The sequence below is a fragment of the Malaya genurostris genome, chromosome 2 (genome assembly GCF_030247185.1).
Source record: "Malaya genurostris strain Urasoe2022 chromosome 2, Malgen_1.1, whole genome shotgun sequence".
In the NCBI taxonomy this organism is placed as follows: Eukaryota; Metazoa; Arthropoda; class Insecta; order Diptera; family Culicidae; genus Malaya; species Malaya genurostris.
This window is the reverse complement of record NC_080571.1, coordinates 99,298,422-99,316,124: the sequence shown is the minus strand read 5'-3', so window position 1 is coordinate 99,316,124 and position 17,703 is coordinate 99,298,422. Positions and strand designations below refer to the sequence as shown.

The 17,703-nt window shown below is 36.5% G+C and overlaps 1 protein-coding gene across 10 annotated transcripts in view; it reads left to right on the top strand.

Moving 5' to 3' along the window:
* The window catches only part of LOC131427801 (GTPase-activating Rap/Ran-GAP domain-like protein 3), a 659,718-nt gene that overhangs the window by 627,627 nt on the left and 14,388 nt on the right, over positions 1–17,703 (top strand). The gene's annotated exons all lie outside the window — the stretch shown is intronic.

Below are 17,703 nucleotides of genomic sequence, written 5' to 3'. Positions count from 1 at the left end.
TTTAACACTCACTTTCCAGGATGTATGGATCCATCACCGACAGCTCTTCCCGAGACTTTTTCAGGTAGTTACGATTCTTGGGCCCTTGCTCGAAGCGTTGTGACGATTGAATCGGTCAAATGGGCAGTTGAGAGTTTTGCTCCGTACAAGTCTCCTGGAAAGGATGGAGTTTTCCCAGTGTTACTGCAGAAAGGGTATGAACATTTCAAATATGTTTTGAAGAAAAAACTTACTTTCAGTCTTGCGACTGGATATATTCCAAGAGCCTGGCAGGAAATAATTGTCAAATTTATTCCCAAAGGCGGTCGCGACACTTATGAGGAAGCGAAGAGTTTCAGGCCTATCAGTCTAAGCTCATTTCTTCTTAAAACAGTGGAACGCATAGTAGATCACTATATCAGGAATGTTAGTCTGGGCGTGCATCCGCTACATGGAATGCAACATGCTTACCAGCGTGGAAAGTCCACTACAACCCTGTTACATGATGTTGTGTACAACATTGAAAAAGCTTTCTCACAAAAGCAACCTTCTTGGGAGTTTTCCTAGATATTGAAGGTGCCTTGATAACGTGTCTTTCAATTCAATTCTGGAAGCAGCCCGTGGTCATGACATACCTTCAAGTTTCAAAAATTGGATACACGCAATGCTTAGCAATCGACTTCTTTGTTCATCGCTTCGGCAAGCAGTGATTAGAAAGCTGAGTGTCTGTGGGTGTCCTCAAGGTGGTGTACTATCCCCACTTTTATGGAACCTAGTCGCTGATGGTTTGTTAAGGAAACTTAATAACCTTGGATTTCCGACTTATGGTTTTGCCGACGATTATCATATATTGATGACCGGTATAAGCATTACCACTCTCTTTGATTTAATGCAACAAGCCCTGCGATCTGTTGAACAATGGTGTTGTCAGGTTGGATTATCTGTAAATCCGGGCAAAACATCAATGGTGCTTTTCACTCATCGTAGGATAATCACAGGAGCTCGTCCGTTGCAGTTCTTTGGTTCAGAGGTCACTGTGGTCGATCAAGTTAAATACGTCGGGGTTATTCTTGACTCAAAACTGGATTGGTCTGCTCACATTGATTTCAGGATTAAAAGAGCTTGCATGGCTTTCGGCCAATGCAGACGAGCTTTTGGAAAATCATGGAGACTAAAACCCAGATATATTCATTGGATCTACACAACTATTGTTAGACCAATTTTAGCATATAGATGTCTTGTATGGTGGCAGAAAGGAGAAGTCGCGACAGTTCAGTCAAAGCTAAATCATCTCCAAAGGATGGTCCTAATGGCGATGACAGGAGCATTCACGACAACTCCTACTGCTGCTCTAGAGGCGCTACTGTGCATTAAACCACTACATGTGTTCCTAAAACAAGAAGCATTATCTTGTGCATACCGTCTTAAGGTTACAGGGCTTTGGAATAGTAACCCATTAGATTATGCTACCAACCACACTCGCTTGTGGTCTCAAATGGTTACGTGGGATGAGTATTTACTCGCTCCTAGTGACTTAGCTCTCACATGCAGTTTTCCTTTCAAAACATTCAATGTGAGCTATCCTCTTCGTGAGGAATGGTTGTCTGGTTGTCTGGAACGACAACTTGATGAACACATAGTTTGTTGTACGGACGGTTCTCTGTTGAATGGTCGTGCTGGTGCTGGTGTCTACTGTCGTGAAATGAAGCTAGAGCTTTCACTTGGTAGATACTCTAATGTGTTCGAAGCAGAAATCTACGCGATTCTGTGTGGAATACAATCGGCACTTAAGCAGAGGATCTGTGGTAAACGAATTTATTTTTGTTCCGACAGTCAGGCAGCCTTAAAAGCACTCAGTTCGAATGACTCACGGTCGAATCTAGTGATCGCATGTCGAACTCAAATTGAAGACCTCAGCATTTCAAATGCTGTTTACTTCTTATGGGTACCCGGCCATTCTGGTATTACTGGAAATGAATGGGCTGATGAGTTGGCTAGAGCTGGTGCAACGAATGATTTCGTTGGTCCTGAACCAGCTTTACCACTTTTAACTAGTTGGATAAAGCACAAGATTCGTTCTTGGGCTGCATCCAAACATGCCAGCTATTGGCGCAGCTTGCAAACTTGCGCTCAGACAAAAGCATTTCTACCAGATTTAAATCTGAAAATGTCAACGTGTCTACTGCATTTCTCCAAGCATCATTGCAGTATTCTGGTCAGAGCTCTGACTGGACATTGCAAACTCAATTATCACATGGCTACTATTCAACGTGCTGAGTATTATTCGTGTGATTTGTGTGAATGCGATTATGGTACTGCATATCATCTGATATGTAACTGTCCCGCATTGACGCAGCTACGTATCCTGGTTTTTGGTTCTCCATACATGGTTGAGTCTGTGTATGCGGAGCTAAAATTGAAGGATATTCTCTCGTTTCTCACCCAATGTGGTAAGAAGCTATAGTCAGAAGGGTTCATCGTTCTTCCTGGAGTGAATGAATCCCTTCTGTATTCACCTTAAATAGGGTTTAGCAGATTGTTTGGCATCCTTTATGGGGTACCGAATTTACTTCTGCTCGTACATACTGCGAATCGTTCTGCATTCTTCCGGGAGTGCAGAATGGTGTCGCTTTTGTAAGATCTCTAAATCCTCTCGGGGATTTACTTCTGCTTCCACTAAATGTGATCCTCAGCAGATTGTTCAGCATCCTTTAGGGGTGCAGAATTTACTTCTGCTTTTATGTGTTTTTGTGTCGTCAATTTTCCGCATCCTCCTAGTCCAACCCTTACCATTTCCTTTCAATCCTTCCCTCTTATATATCGGGAAAACGATGCTAAAAACAAATTGATGACAAGGCACAAACCTCCAAATATCAAGGGGAACGTGCCATTTGAGCCAATTTGTTCTGATTCCTGATTCCTGATGATTTCTTCGAAAATTCAGATCAATGATATCTCACTTTGTTGAGAATACTTATTCCTTCCGTCTCTTTCTCTTGTGGATATTTTCGTGACCATCACTTAGTTGCTAGAAATATACTGTACTCGGAGAGAAGCCCCATTTTTCGTAAAATCCGACCTTACATTTCACTTCCCATGTTCCGGGCACTCCCTCTCCCTTGAAATAACCTTATAATCTCCTTTAATGGGAAAGTAGTTTCTGTATTAGTCAAGAAGTATCGTTCATTCTCGAATAAATTTTACATTGAACTCCCTTTGAGTAGTGTAGAAAGTATCTATGCTCGTCAAAACTATTGATTTATACCTTCGGTACATGTGCCAAATTTGGTGGCGATTCGTTTAGTTTTTTTTAGTAGTTATGCACTCGCGGAAGATAAAGAATAGTTTTCCTTTAGTTCTTTGAAGTTTTCGGCCATCAAATCTTTTGAAATTATCTTAAAAATGTTGCGTTTACAAAAAATGGAAGATGGAAATTGATTTTTTTTCCTTCTAGTTTATCGACTAATGAGATAAATTTTACAATAAACAACTATTTTTAGATTATTTAACTCCACCCTTTTGTTTACATCTGAAATTCAAAAAGTACCAAGTGTCAAGTTTAGGTAAATTTATTGAGTTGTTATGAAACCATACCGATATATACAAACAAGTTGACTTCCTGCTTATAATGTTAAAGATACTAGCTATTCTTTCATGCGTATAAATATCCTTATGATCATTTCTAAGTAGTAATAAATATCTGTGTCTGTCGAATAATGTAGGCTTTCGTAAAATTCGAAACATCGAAACTCAAATTCTACCTGTTAGCAAACACATACTACACCCCCTCCTTTCCTTAGAATACGTTTCTAGCAACCTCTGAACAGCAAGAATTACTTCTGCCAGGTTAGGTAATAATCTATTTAGCTGTTTTGGTGTTATGTTCTATCATATAAATAATTTGACCCTTGCACTCCCCTTCGTTGATACCCTTTCTTCATACACCCACACCTACCTTCAAAAATGCACTTAATATCTGTATTATAAAGTATAGGTTTTTGAAAAATCATTATGTCCACCCCCTTCCCCCCCTTCCGAATACCCTTAAGATCATATTTGAGTTTTACATATATGATCTTCAAAACGTATCGATTCTCGTCAAATCAGATTAATTTTGTCATTATCCCCCCTCCTCTGTTAATAACACTTGCTGCACACTCTCCCCTTTAAAGTGTCTTTATGACAATTTTTGAAGACCAAGAAGTATCTGTCACAGTTCGCTTTCACATCTCATCCAAGTCAGTCGATATAACAAAACCGCTTACGTTCGGGACAAAAGATACCAAGTACAGTATTGTGTAGTGAACAATAGAACGACCTCGACACGAGTGAACCAAACGAACAAAAGCTACCGCCGACACGAAAGAATACAATTGTTGTTGACTTCAGGCAGTGCAAAATTCGACCTTCGATATGAGAACTTGAAGGTTTGCATTTACTTCAATGCAATAAGACGAATAATGTTGTTTACATCCAGTTTTATAAAGAGCTGTATGCAATTCAATTCGCAAAAGACAATAACAATGTGCACTATGTGGAGCACGAGAACATTAAGTACAACATTCCAGTATATATTGAAGATAGTGCGAAACCATCAGTATCCCCTATAGAACCAAGTACACCAGCTGCAGTTAACAACTTACCCTCCAACCAACCAGCAACTGCAACCAATGTATAACAAGGCGCATCTACAGCAACTCTCAACGAGCCCAAGACTACGATCAACAAGGACAACGAAAAGAAAACGGAAATCACACACAAAACCGACGATGAAGCAATGGATGATGAGATAAGCCGCGGACGAAGTGACCCCCTATCCTCGTTGGATGGAAATGGAAACTCATCTCCCCCTAGAAAAAGGGTGGCAACGAGATCCAATAGCAAATAAAAATTTTTTTAAGTAACAAAAATGTAAGCCAATTGGCCACGTAAAGCTTTTACGCAAAAAGGCCAGAATAACAATTTTATTACAAAAAAAAGAAGTATCTGTGTTAAGTTTGGTGCAATCGGTTCAATAGTTCCGGAGATATGCCGTGACATACATCACACTACATCTTCCCGCCATGAATACCCTTTTAATCATATCCAAGTTGTGTAAAAAATATGTATGGTCTACAAAAAGTATCAATTCTCATCAAATTGGATGAATTTTGTCATGAACAGCCCCATTTTTTGGCTCAGATTAAATAGAACTAATAAAGTTTTCGGATGAAACTTTTATAGAATTTTTAGTTATTATTGTTTTTTTATTATTTCAATCAACAGTAACCGTAAAATAAATAATAATTATTAAATAATAACTGCAGTAATAATATAGTAATATTCAATTCAACGGAATAAATATTCTATCATGTAGAGCAAGATCTTAAACTTCATAGCTCTTGCAACAGGAACCTCGCGCAGTATCTCGTCAGATACCTCATGGAGCTCCTCGAATAAGGTTTTAATGCCGGAAGTAGGCTCTTCCGGTAATATTGTATGATCCGTACCGAATCTAGGATCAAAATTTCGCTGTCTTGTACTGGACGGGTCCTACAAAGAGAAATAAAAGCTTGAACTCAATTAGATATCAGTTCATATTGGGAAAAATTTAATATTCTTACATCGAACTTTTGATGCGCTTCTGTGTCCGATTTATTTGCTACCTTTTCTGTATGAAATCTGGTTGGCAAGAGAAATAATTGAAACTGATTAAACTATACTTTTCACAAGTGAATATATATTTACTCAGTGCTTTCTGGAATCGGTTGCCAATAAATGAAGCAATCATGCAGGCTTACTATCCAACCCCAACTCTTCTCACTGCAATAAAGCAAAATAAGAATCATTAACTAAACGACCAATATCAGCTTTTGTAAGTTATCTAAGTTGGATGATTCAACACAATTAATATACAACGCAAAACAACATAAGACTAGAGTTAAAGTTTGTCCAAGCATTTGGACTCAAGTCTTTTCGGAGTGGAGTCTATTCGAAATGGAGAGGAACACAGGAATTCGCGACTGTCTGTGAATCTGTCGGCAAGCCGGCAAGTGTTTCAGATCCGCCTTGGAAACAGATTTGATTTTTGATAGCCCCGGTTTGAAAAATGTTAGTCCCACCTGTGAATTACCAAGTTAAAGCATGTTTTTGTGGTCTTTATTACCGGTATCAGTTTATTCTAACTTTTAATAATACCAGTACCACGTACAGAGATTTTCACTTTAGTAAAAAAATTCGTGCTCGTTTTGTTCAAATTCATCCAAGTAGTCCTTTTTCAACCGACTTATGTAATACCGACATTATTGATTCAATCGATTTTACTTGCGAAATGGAATACGATCGGAATCAAAAGTACGCTTGTGGATGATGCAAAACAGTTGAGAATCGTCGAACTTGAAACAAACATTTCTGCATACAAACTTTCTTTATTTATTAACAATTATATTAGTCACGAGAAGATAATTTTCAGTTTTATCTAAATTAACTAACTAAGCGTCACATCTTTGCCTTTCGGATTCACTCGTTGCACAAGCATTCCGGTTTTATATATTCCTTCCTAGGTTTGGCATCCAGAATATTGCTACCAGAAGTCTATTGCTGGAAAATCGATTAAAAATGTACTGATGCGTTAGAAATCGTTCCGGTGATTTGTGGCCTAGGGCCGCCCATCAGAATTCCTCACAGAAGAGCATTCTTCCTCGAGACGCGAAGTTTTTGTCCGCGATAACACCAGAAGTTTCCTGCATTGACTGCTGCTGGTTGTTCTCTGGTTTCAAGAACCTATGCCTCCAGATTCAGAATGGATTGGTACCGTTAACAGATCTGGAGATTGGAAAAATGATACAACTAATTTACTATATTTCATTTTTCGTCTAATCCACTTCCACTGCCAAGTGCTTAAATCAACTATGAATCGCCTGTATACTTCTAAATTAACTTGGAATTGTACCTAATTAGTAATTAGTATTCCTACTTTTGAAATAAGATTTTTGCTAGAATGGGTTCGATTCACATCTTTCCGATCGGGTTCATTACTTTTCATATCAGCTCGAAACATTCCCGGGAAAAATGTGAATCTAATCCAATAGTAATTTTTTATTCCCAAATAAACCTACCTCCAATCGGTCACGAAGCAATGGGCCGCCGTCAGAAAATCTTTGTTCGCTACACGGTTGGTAGCACAGAAATCTTCTCGATAAAATTCGCCGTTCGGGGTTACTGTTTCTGAGTCAGATATCTTCCGGAACACAATCACCAGAAGGTTAACGATCGCGCCTTGTCCGATGGACGTAACGAAAAAGCCGATTGCGGCCATAAGCGGCACTAACGAAAGCTTCAGTAGATTCCGCATCCTGATGGTTTCGATATCAACAATGTTTTGTTCAGTTACACCTGCCAATGCAACTACGCCTACTATGTTGGCATCGGGAAAATTTTCCTACGCGTAACTGATCAGTGGACGATGATACGCGCTGCGTTGCGTAAGCTTCATCAACAGCGTCAAGCGATGCCTGACTTTTTAGTGAAAAGTGCCAAAACGATGCTCCACAGAAAGGATTTCCAAAATAGTTTCGTTTGAATTTAGTGCAGAATTTTAACCGAACGAAGCAAAAAACTAATAGAATCCTTTGAGTTAATTGATGACCAACAATTGATTTCGAATATATTGGCTTTCAGCTCCCGATTCCAAATTAACAGAAATTGTGGTCAAAAACCTCTGTCATTCTGTGCGATGAAGGAAAAACCTTCTAAATTTGGTTCAAAACTATTTCAATTTGTAGGTTATGTTAGTTGCTGACTAACCGAACCGGTTCCCAGTTCCAGGTTCCGAAAGCACCGGAAATTGTGGTCAAAAACTCCAAAACGAAGCTCCTTTCATTTTCTCAAAGATGGTTAACCCGATTTGAAGGAACTTAGACTCAAATGAAAGGTTATTTGATCTTATAGGCTTCTGTTGTATATCATCCAGATACGACTTCCGGTTCTACAAATGTGTTTGTCTAATATTTCTAACCAATTAAAACGAACGACCATGAAAGGAAGGACAAAATTCTTCTAAATTCTATTCAAAACTGATTCAATTTGTTGGTTATTCAAGTCTACGTCAAAATATCTTGTGAGTTATTCAAGTCTACGTCAAAAAAGAGTTTGAGTAATATAAGAAAAAGATATCATCACATCACTAGGTGGATGCGCGGAAACATTGCTAAGCAGTAGGTGCGATGATATGGAAAATCTGTTCAAAATTGAGCTGTAATAGTTCTAAACCTGACCACTATGTACGGATTCATTTTCCGTAATTTTAATTTGTTCTAAATAAAACAAACACGTACTCCAGCATCAAAACCTGTGCAAAATATAGTGTGTAACACAGAATTGGGAATATAAAATTTTTCTAGCAATTATAGTTGTAAACAGTTCGATACAATCCAATTATAAAAATATTTTGATTTTGGTCGTGCTAAAATCGAAAGGTGACAAAAACCGTGAGAAAAGTTGCGGTGCACAGTCTTCTTAGTACGTACTTGGAAGCAATTTCATACAATGTTGCTTCCAAGCATCGCTTTAACATCAAAAGTCCTACTAAGGCGAAAAAGTCGCTTACACAAAAATATCGATAAATCCGTTTAAAGTAGACGGATTGGAACAAATTTTGTTTACAATTTACATCTTCATTCGAAATTTCGATTCACATTTTCATACGCAAAATGAGCGTGATTCCTACTCTGATATAAATATATAAGCACCGTTGTTATAGAATTTGCAAAACATTGCAAAATAAGAGCACTTCTCAAAGGTTACTGAACCGAAATTTGTAAACTTGGATTCAAATGGAATGTATTACAATGCCACATAACGCACCTTAGATTTATTTTCATGAGACTTCCAGTTCCGTAATAACAAGGCGATAAGTTAAAAAAAATCAATTTCGAGAGGATGTTTATATACACGGTATGCCTTGTTAGTTGATGGTCACAAAATTTGAATTCGGATAGATCAATTCCCAGTTCTCGGATCCGAAAGATTCGATAATAGTAGAGTAATTCCAGAAATGCTTAGCAGATCATCAGACTCGACCTTCTTCGATTTGGATGAAACTTTGCACATGGCTTCAATATGGCAAACCATAAGTTTTTAACCGATGGAGAGGTCAATCCGACTCACGACTGATTTTTAAAAAGGGCGTATGTATTTTTGAATATCACTAAAATTGCCTTTTTCAAATCGTTGTAACTCGTAAACCTTTAATTGTGCAAAAATGGCGTTCAAGAAGAAGTTGTAGGGAATCAATTGGACACTCTAACAAAATATACAACGAAAAAATTTTTTGATTTTTTTTCTCAATAATTACAAAATAATCCCAAAAAGTTAAATAAGAAAAAAGTATGGTTTTAATTTTTTTTGATAATTTTTATTTTAAAGCTGTTATTAAAACATACAGGTTATATACTCATGATTTGTATCATTTTTATTGTACAAACATGATTGTTATCATGACTTCATGAGAAAAAAAAATCGTTGAATTCGTGATTTTTGCCTTTCTCATATAGAAAGGTTATGAAATCACTGTGAAAACCGACTTTTGAACCGAGGCCCGGAGGGCCGAGTGTCATATACCATTCGTCTTTGTTCGTCGAGTACACAAAATGTCTGTGTGTATGTGTGTGTGTATGTGCGTATGTGTATATGTAACGTTTTGCACTATCTTTTCTCAAAGATGGCTGAACCGATTTTCACAAACTTAGATTCAAACGAAAGATCTTGTGGCAGGCATGGCAAAAACACGGATCCGTTCTGCACGGTACTCACCTTCACTCGTGAGCACACCACCAGGAGTATTTAATGCTACGCTTCGTGCCCGTGTTGAAAAATATACACCGAACGCAGTAGAAAAAGCACCCGTAGCGGCGGTCGTGTAATTGTCAAACACCGGTGCTTGGATTTTCGGGCAGCACTGAAGTCGAGTGTTCCTGACTTCGGCAAACACCGAAGCCGAGTGTTTCCGATTTTGCCATATACGTAGCTTGTACTATAAGCACCTATAGTGGCACGGTATGACGAAAAATGCGTTTGAATGATTAATTCATTTTTCATCAATACGCGCCGGATTGAATTCAATTGATTGACAATACAACCAACGCATGGGTGCTCTTCGGTGCCTTCGCGAAATTGAAAACACTCGGCTCCGGTGTTTAACGAAACTGAAAACACGCGGTTTCGGTGTATGCCGAAGCTTGAAACACCAGTGCCGAAAATAAAACAGCGCCACAAGCACCGTGGCTTCGGATATTGCGTTTCGTGTTTCTCTTTGTGCACTGGCACGCAATGGCATTCTCAATACACGCGGTGGCGGTGGTTATATGAAGCACGCAGTGCAGTGCATTGTTTGGTCATGCCTGTCTTGTGGTCCTATACAAAATTCCTGAATATTCCGACTTCCGGTTCTGGAATTATGTGGTAAAATGTGCAAAAAATTGTGAAAATAAGTGCAAAAACTTTTTTCGGAGATGGCTGAACCGATTTTCATAAACTTGAGTTCAAATAAAAGGTCCTGTGGTCCCATGCGGAATTTATAAATACATCCGAATCCGACTTCCGGATCCGGAAATATAGGCTAAAGTGTGTTAAAAATTTTATATCACCACTGAAAAGGGCGAAAAACAGTAAAAAATTTCTAAATCGACCTCATATCTTCTCCAATTGATAATTTTTATCAGTAGACGGTCAAACAAACTGATTTCGGATATTCGTTCAAGAATCGAAGAAAATTATTTTAAAGAATGCCACAGTATTATATATGATAGTTTGATTGATATGAGAAAGCATCATTACACCACTAGGTGGATTTAAACAGGTTTTGGCATTAAAAATGCCTTACTCTTGACTATATGGGGCCGGGTGTCAATTAAAAGTTTCAAAAATAGTCGCGTAACCTTTTTGTGTCATAATTTTGAACGTTAATAACTCGGTCATTTGTTGATGGATTGTTATGATTTAACAACCAATCGATTCGGAAACTTTTAACTTAAACATGTATGACGACGTCGTTTCAGTATTTCAGTAGCATACTATTGAAAAAATGGTTAGAATCGACCTATGTTTTCATCCACCAATCCCTGTTGTACAAAATGACGTCAACTTCTTGTTCGGCATAGGAGGCTTTGCATCATTCATAAAAAACACCGCATCGTTATCCGTAGTATGAAGAGAAATCTATAAATATATGCTGCACAATATTTCTTTGCCTAGTTGATGTTTGACAGTGAATGAAACAAGTAGCTCGTCCAGTGAGCTGATGACTGAATTGTATATGCGTTCACTTGCTGGATTGTCGCTTTTGCATTATTTGTTGGTGAAATTTCCTGTTGTCTGCGCAACACCGTGTTCGCTTGAGTATCTTATATATCATCTAGCTATTGGAGTACCGAATCAGCGTGGTTACCGATTCTTTTGAAATATCCCATGTATTTAGCAAATTTTTGGTCGATTTTGCCATTAAAAATGCCTTACGCTTCGCTTCCCGAGGTGGGTGTCAATTTAAAACATGCAAAACTAATCGCGTATCATTTTTCTGTCATAATTTTGAACGCTTATAACTCAGTCATTTGTTGATGGATTTATATAATTCAACAACCAATCGATTCGGAAACATTTAACATAAACTTATGAGATAACGTCATTTGAATATTTCAATTGCATACCATCGAAAAATTGGTTTGAATTGAGTATTTTATTTTGGTTCTCTGGTAACTATCAGGCTAATTTAGAATTATCAGCGATAGATTTTTCGGATTTAATTTGCAGCGCATTTTCTCGATGATTTGTTAATGGATTTTCCTCATTTAAATGATTCCAAAGCTTCAATATTGTAAGCTTAAAAATGTTTTAATTTGTCAACGGATCGGTTTGCATACTTAAATCTCCATTCCCATACGAACAAAATGGTGGCCCGAAAATGGATTCAGTAAAAAGTTGTGTTATGATGATAATCATAGATACTGCTTCTTCATTATATGTGACAAGTTGTTGTCTCACCAAAAATTAAACGCTTCAAAAGATTAAAAATTAAATTCTGAAACTTATCTAAAAGCGGCCTCCTCGGTTTAGTAGTATAAATGAGTTCCACAGGCTCACATATACAGAACAATTAGATGCAATATCATATAGTATCAAATAAAAACTCAAAGTAAGTTTACCTGCGATTTTTAATGTTTCGTTTGAATAGGAACCCTCGTAGAATCTGGTTAACCGCCAGTTTCAGTTTAATTATTATTTGCTTCAAAACAATAAGCGTCTGATGGCTACACGCGTTGTAACTATGACAATGTTCATTCATGTGTTAATAACATCAAGTTACAATATGAACAAAATTTCTGAATTTTGTTGCGTATCCATTCCGTATATTCCTAATATGCCAAAGCGGAAATCAATGTAAGTAACTAAATATTTTATGCGGACTGTTTCACATTTTTCTTTCTCGTATTGTTGCGTATATTATTTACCGACACTTTCCGAAGATTATCGACAATTTTGAAGAAGGATTAATAAAACTACACTATTACTGAGTTTACTGGTACAATATTTTTCGTTAAAATGAATAAAATCTTCTTCTGGATCGATTAACTGTTTATAAAATTAATAAGTTTGTACGTTTCTCGAAGATTATTATCACAAAATAAAACAGTTTCATTTGTTCAGGCTTAAATCTTTAGGTTGTTTGTACCTAAAATTGAGTTTTCTTTGAATTCATCATAATTAACTTCTAGTTAAAGGACGTTATTCAAAAACTTAACAATGTAAAAAATTGTGTAAAGGGATCAAAATTGAATAGAATTAATTATCAAGAAAGAATCTAATTGTCAATTTTATCATGCGCTAACAATCTAAGCGCTTAAACTAGAGCAAGTTTGTAATTAGTCAATTGAAAAAGTTTTTAGTTTAGTGTATCATCATCATTATCATCTTTATTTTTGTATTTATTATGAAGACCCTAGAAACGTTCCATTTTTAATGTTATTGTGCTCGGTCGTGTCTTGAATACAACCCTCTAATTTTTTAATCATGACAACGGTGACGGATTTATTTCCGTGTAAATTACGTACTTTTTACCTATCTCTATGGTAAGTTAATAAAATTGCTTTAAAATCCGAGTTTCGAACGAAGCCTAGGAGACCCATAGTGTTATATACCATTTGACTCAGATCGACGAGATCGGAAAATGTCAGTATGTATAGGAGTGTTTTTTTCGGAGATGGCTGAACTAACTTCAACAACGTTTGAAAGCGATAATTGAGCCATTAATTAAGTTCAAAGATCAAATGGCCGTGACTTCTGATTCCGTAGATATAATGGTATAAGTGGAGTGACTGACAAAATACATTGTTTGTTATTGCTCAATTAGCTAAGAGATGGCTGAACCGACTATAATAAACTTAACGTCGTTTGAAAACTTTTACTAAATTCTTGATCTAATTCAATGATCAAACTGCGATCACGATTCAGCCATCTCCTATAAAATAAAGTTCATATTTTCTGCACATACACACGCATACATTTTGTGATCTCGACAAACTGAGTCGAATGGTTCTGTTGGCTTGTAAAAAAGACTCATTGATTCGTAATGGATTTTTGAATCCTTCACACTTTGAATATATCCTAATTCAATCGTTATTGTTAGTGATTACTGTTACACTAGAACTATGAATGATGAGTAATTATGATTGACCAACACGAGGTTATATGTATATGTATTGCGTAACTTGCTTACCATGTATAGTTTAGTAGCAAGCATGGATTCTCCTTCAAAAGAACTGTTGAAGACAAGAAAACATTCAAGTATTTTTGGTATCTTTGACAGCAGTTCACCAGACCCTTCACGCCGTTGAGATGAAATTTATGTGAAAGTATTTACTTGACACGCATGATAGACGTGGTCAAATTTCCTTATCGAATAAAACACTGTTAAAGTAAATTACTGGACTGGAATTACTGCCAATATATTCCATTCTAATTGACTTTCATTGTCGTCTTCGAATAAGTAGAAAGTGGTTCTATTATTATTTTTCTTTGTGTCAATAAGATCGTAGCACTAGCTATGTAATCAAAGCTATGATATTAATCGGCCAAATTACACAATAAAACGTAATACCAAGACTTTGTTTGGCTTGACGATGTTTTTTCGAGTGTTTTTTTTTATTATCTAGTACAATTTTATGGAGATTCTGCCAAATAAATTGTGTTCTAATGTTTTATTCAGTATAATGAATAGTATTTTTAGTTTTACTATAATGAATTGCTACAATCTGAAGTTATACCTATTATATGATATTACACGGCCATTAATTATTGCTTCAGCAACATTAATGCATTGAACTCATCTGACTTGAACATTACTAGAATTATAAACGACAGGTACATAGAAAATATACGATATTTTTCTGCTCACGATAATATGCCACCGTGCCCACCGTGCATTTCTCACACCATCTCAATACGAAACAGCAGCGGGCAGACAATAAAAAAATGCGGAAAAGTTTATGCAAACTTTTTCAAATTTCGGTTGTTTTGGTTAAAGTTTTATAATTTTGAGTTGCATTTTCAGATTCTTTGTGAAATTCTGCTACAAACACTACTTTTCAGTTCTAAAACCATCCCCGTGAAACGAAACAGTAATTGTTTATACATTTCAAAAACCAATTACGACTCGGCAAAGCAAAATTTCAAAATTCTAAGAATACTTAGTTATGATAAATTTAATTGCGAAAATTTGTGTGTTTTTAGTTTTTCGATAATCGGTCTAGTTTTTGGAATAATTGATTAAAAACGCGACGCGCGCATTCCACTACATTTCACCTTAAAGAATGATGAGAAAAATCCAATTTCACGAGTATTTTTATACACACCATTGAATTTTACAGGTAATAAAATCCTTCATACGATGCAATTCATAAAGGTCCAGGCCCGTGCGCAGGGGGGGTTTTGGGGGTTTTAACCCCCCCCCCCCATAATAATTTTTTTTTAAATTAAGTTTCATGAACAATGGAGTACTTATTATATTAAAGTGCAAATAACTTGACAAATTCATATTTTTTATCAATTTTTTTATCAATTTATAAACTGACATAATTTGAAGTGGATGAGGCACCTTTTCGCCTTTTGGACACCCCCCTCTCCCCTTGAAACCCCTCCCCATGGATGATTCCTGCGCACGGGCCTGTAAAGGTCTAATATATAAAATGTCGGAAAACTCAATTTGTAACAATTTCTTGTTGGATGAGACTAAATTTTACTGGTTCCGACTGTAATTTCCATTAGGCTATCAAATGCGACTGTATGAATTTATGTGCTCTACTTACCACCCAAGCAGATGGGTGCTTCTGTGTATTAACAGACGTACTTTGTGGTCCAATGATACACGGTTCAAATTACAGTGGCCGCTATCAGTTTTTTTTATTTCAATGAACTTCATGACATGGAATTTTCGAATCACACAATGTTACATGTTCTTGTACGTAAATTTCCGTGAACTACGACACTCCATTTATGTGCATCTTACAAGATGTAAATTCACAGGGTTATTTCGGAATACCTATACAAGGCGACGTCAAAGCGGTTCCGATGCCGGAAATACACGGAAAGACCGAAATCAGCATTTTGGCGAAAAAATTAGTTGAATTTCTGATTTTAGTTAGTTATTTTTTGAGACAACTAGAAAAATCTTACTTTTGCTAATTTAGATTTGCTAATTCTAGTTCCCTTAATAATAATAAAATATTTGTTGAAATGGCTATTTTTTTAGTTCAATTCACCAATTAAACGTGCTGTCATTTCTTAGCTAAGGCACACTTCATATCCATTCAACCAATTTTTTAGTTGAATTAGAGAAACAAAACGTTGTTTTCAACCAACGTAAATAGTTAAATTGGTTTCTGCAATTTGCAGCTATATGGCGCTCTGTCACCGAAAAACGTTAACACCGTAATGACTACTAGCCGCTAGATGGTACACTACAACCGAAAAAAATTTCAGTCGCGGTTATCTTTGCTATATTGGTAGGTATAAATACGATGTTGTATTGGAGAAAAAGCAATAAGCGAAACATAAACTTCTTTTTGAAATTTTTTCTTCTGAATCGCTGTTTTCTTCATTCGACTTCGCGAAATCGACTCTCTCACTGAAAACTTTGAGCACTCGGAAAACAAAAACCGAATACAAGTAGTACACCGGACGGCGTAGCCCGGAATGTTAGAAGATACAAAAAACATCATTTGACGTGTACAATTAGAGTGCAACATTCGAAACTCACTTCACTGTTCTGCGTAAAAACATTATTACCCACAATCGCTTCAATTGCGCACAAATTCTGAATAAATACACTTTCCACTAACAGTTTACGTCATTTTTACATATCGGTTTAAAAATTTATATGTGGATATATCGGAACACATGCGAAAAACATCTAAACAATTTGCATGCAGTTTCAACAAGACTGTCCCTGTTAGCTTTTCAATGGATTGTTTTGCTTTGACACTTCTCATGAGTTTTTGGTTAATAAACTTGTTAATAAAACCAATTTCATTTTTGTTTTCTTTGTGCTGTCTTTCAGTAATGACTGTGATAGATAAATAGAAACAAATTGTCAGATTTTAATAACGAAATTAGTTGTCAATGAGAATTTCGTGTTGGATTGAAATTTGTGTCCACAATATTCGCCAACTGAACACATTCTCTAAAAATAAGAGTTTTTTTCAGCAAAGTAAATTCTCAATTTAAACTAATTTTATAGTTATTCAGGGAATTTTGTTGTTAAAATCAACTAATTCAAAAACAGTAATACGAATTAGGCGCAGAGCTAATTTCGGTCGTTTCGTGTAGTGGTAAAAAAAATTGAAACGGAATTATTGATTTTATTCAAGATTCACAAGAAAGTTTTTAGAAGAATCCCTTGGTGATATTTATGAAAATTTGAGTAGTGTGAGAAAAGCATTATCACTCCAGTAGGTGGATTACACAGTCTCACGATTGGTTACTGTAGCTTTGGCAAGATTCATCAGTAGTTTCGATTCCCGTTTGACTCATGCCGTAAAAAAGTACACAATGTTTAAACAAATATCACTAAAGCCTTGACATCTCATAAACTTGTCGTCTTCGCCTAATCAGTGAATCCATCAGAGGTTAAAATGAGCTGTCAGTGCAACTTGGTAACTCAATATAAGAAACTAAGCAGGCGTAAAGTTAACGCTTCTTGCAGATCTATAATGACTCAAATGTAAATTGTTGACGACTTTCTGTGCGCCATTCCATGACAGTCAGAGTTTTGGTCGAAGGTTCCGGTTTGTCATTGGTTACAAGACCAACAAAAAAACTTCGGAACACACTCGGGTCCGAAAATAGCGGTCAAAAAGGTCCAACTGGTTTCCTCGAAAAGAGATTATAGTTTTCCCAGTAATTATGACTCAAATGTAGGATACATCTGAGCAGTCTATCTGTCAAATTCCAACCAGTTCATCTGTTGCTCAGTATTAAAAATAGTTTTTCCGGTCTCTGTGCGAAAGTAGAATTTATTCAAACACCTTCATGAGCAGAACATCATAACATCAAAAGGTAGATAAACACAGGTTTTGCCTTAAACAGTAATGGAAAATTAGCGCGTTTGTCCATTATTTTCTCCTTTACCAATGACTCATTCTGCTGGACCAAATTTAAAATGGGAACAGTCTTTAAAACAACGAATAAAAAGGG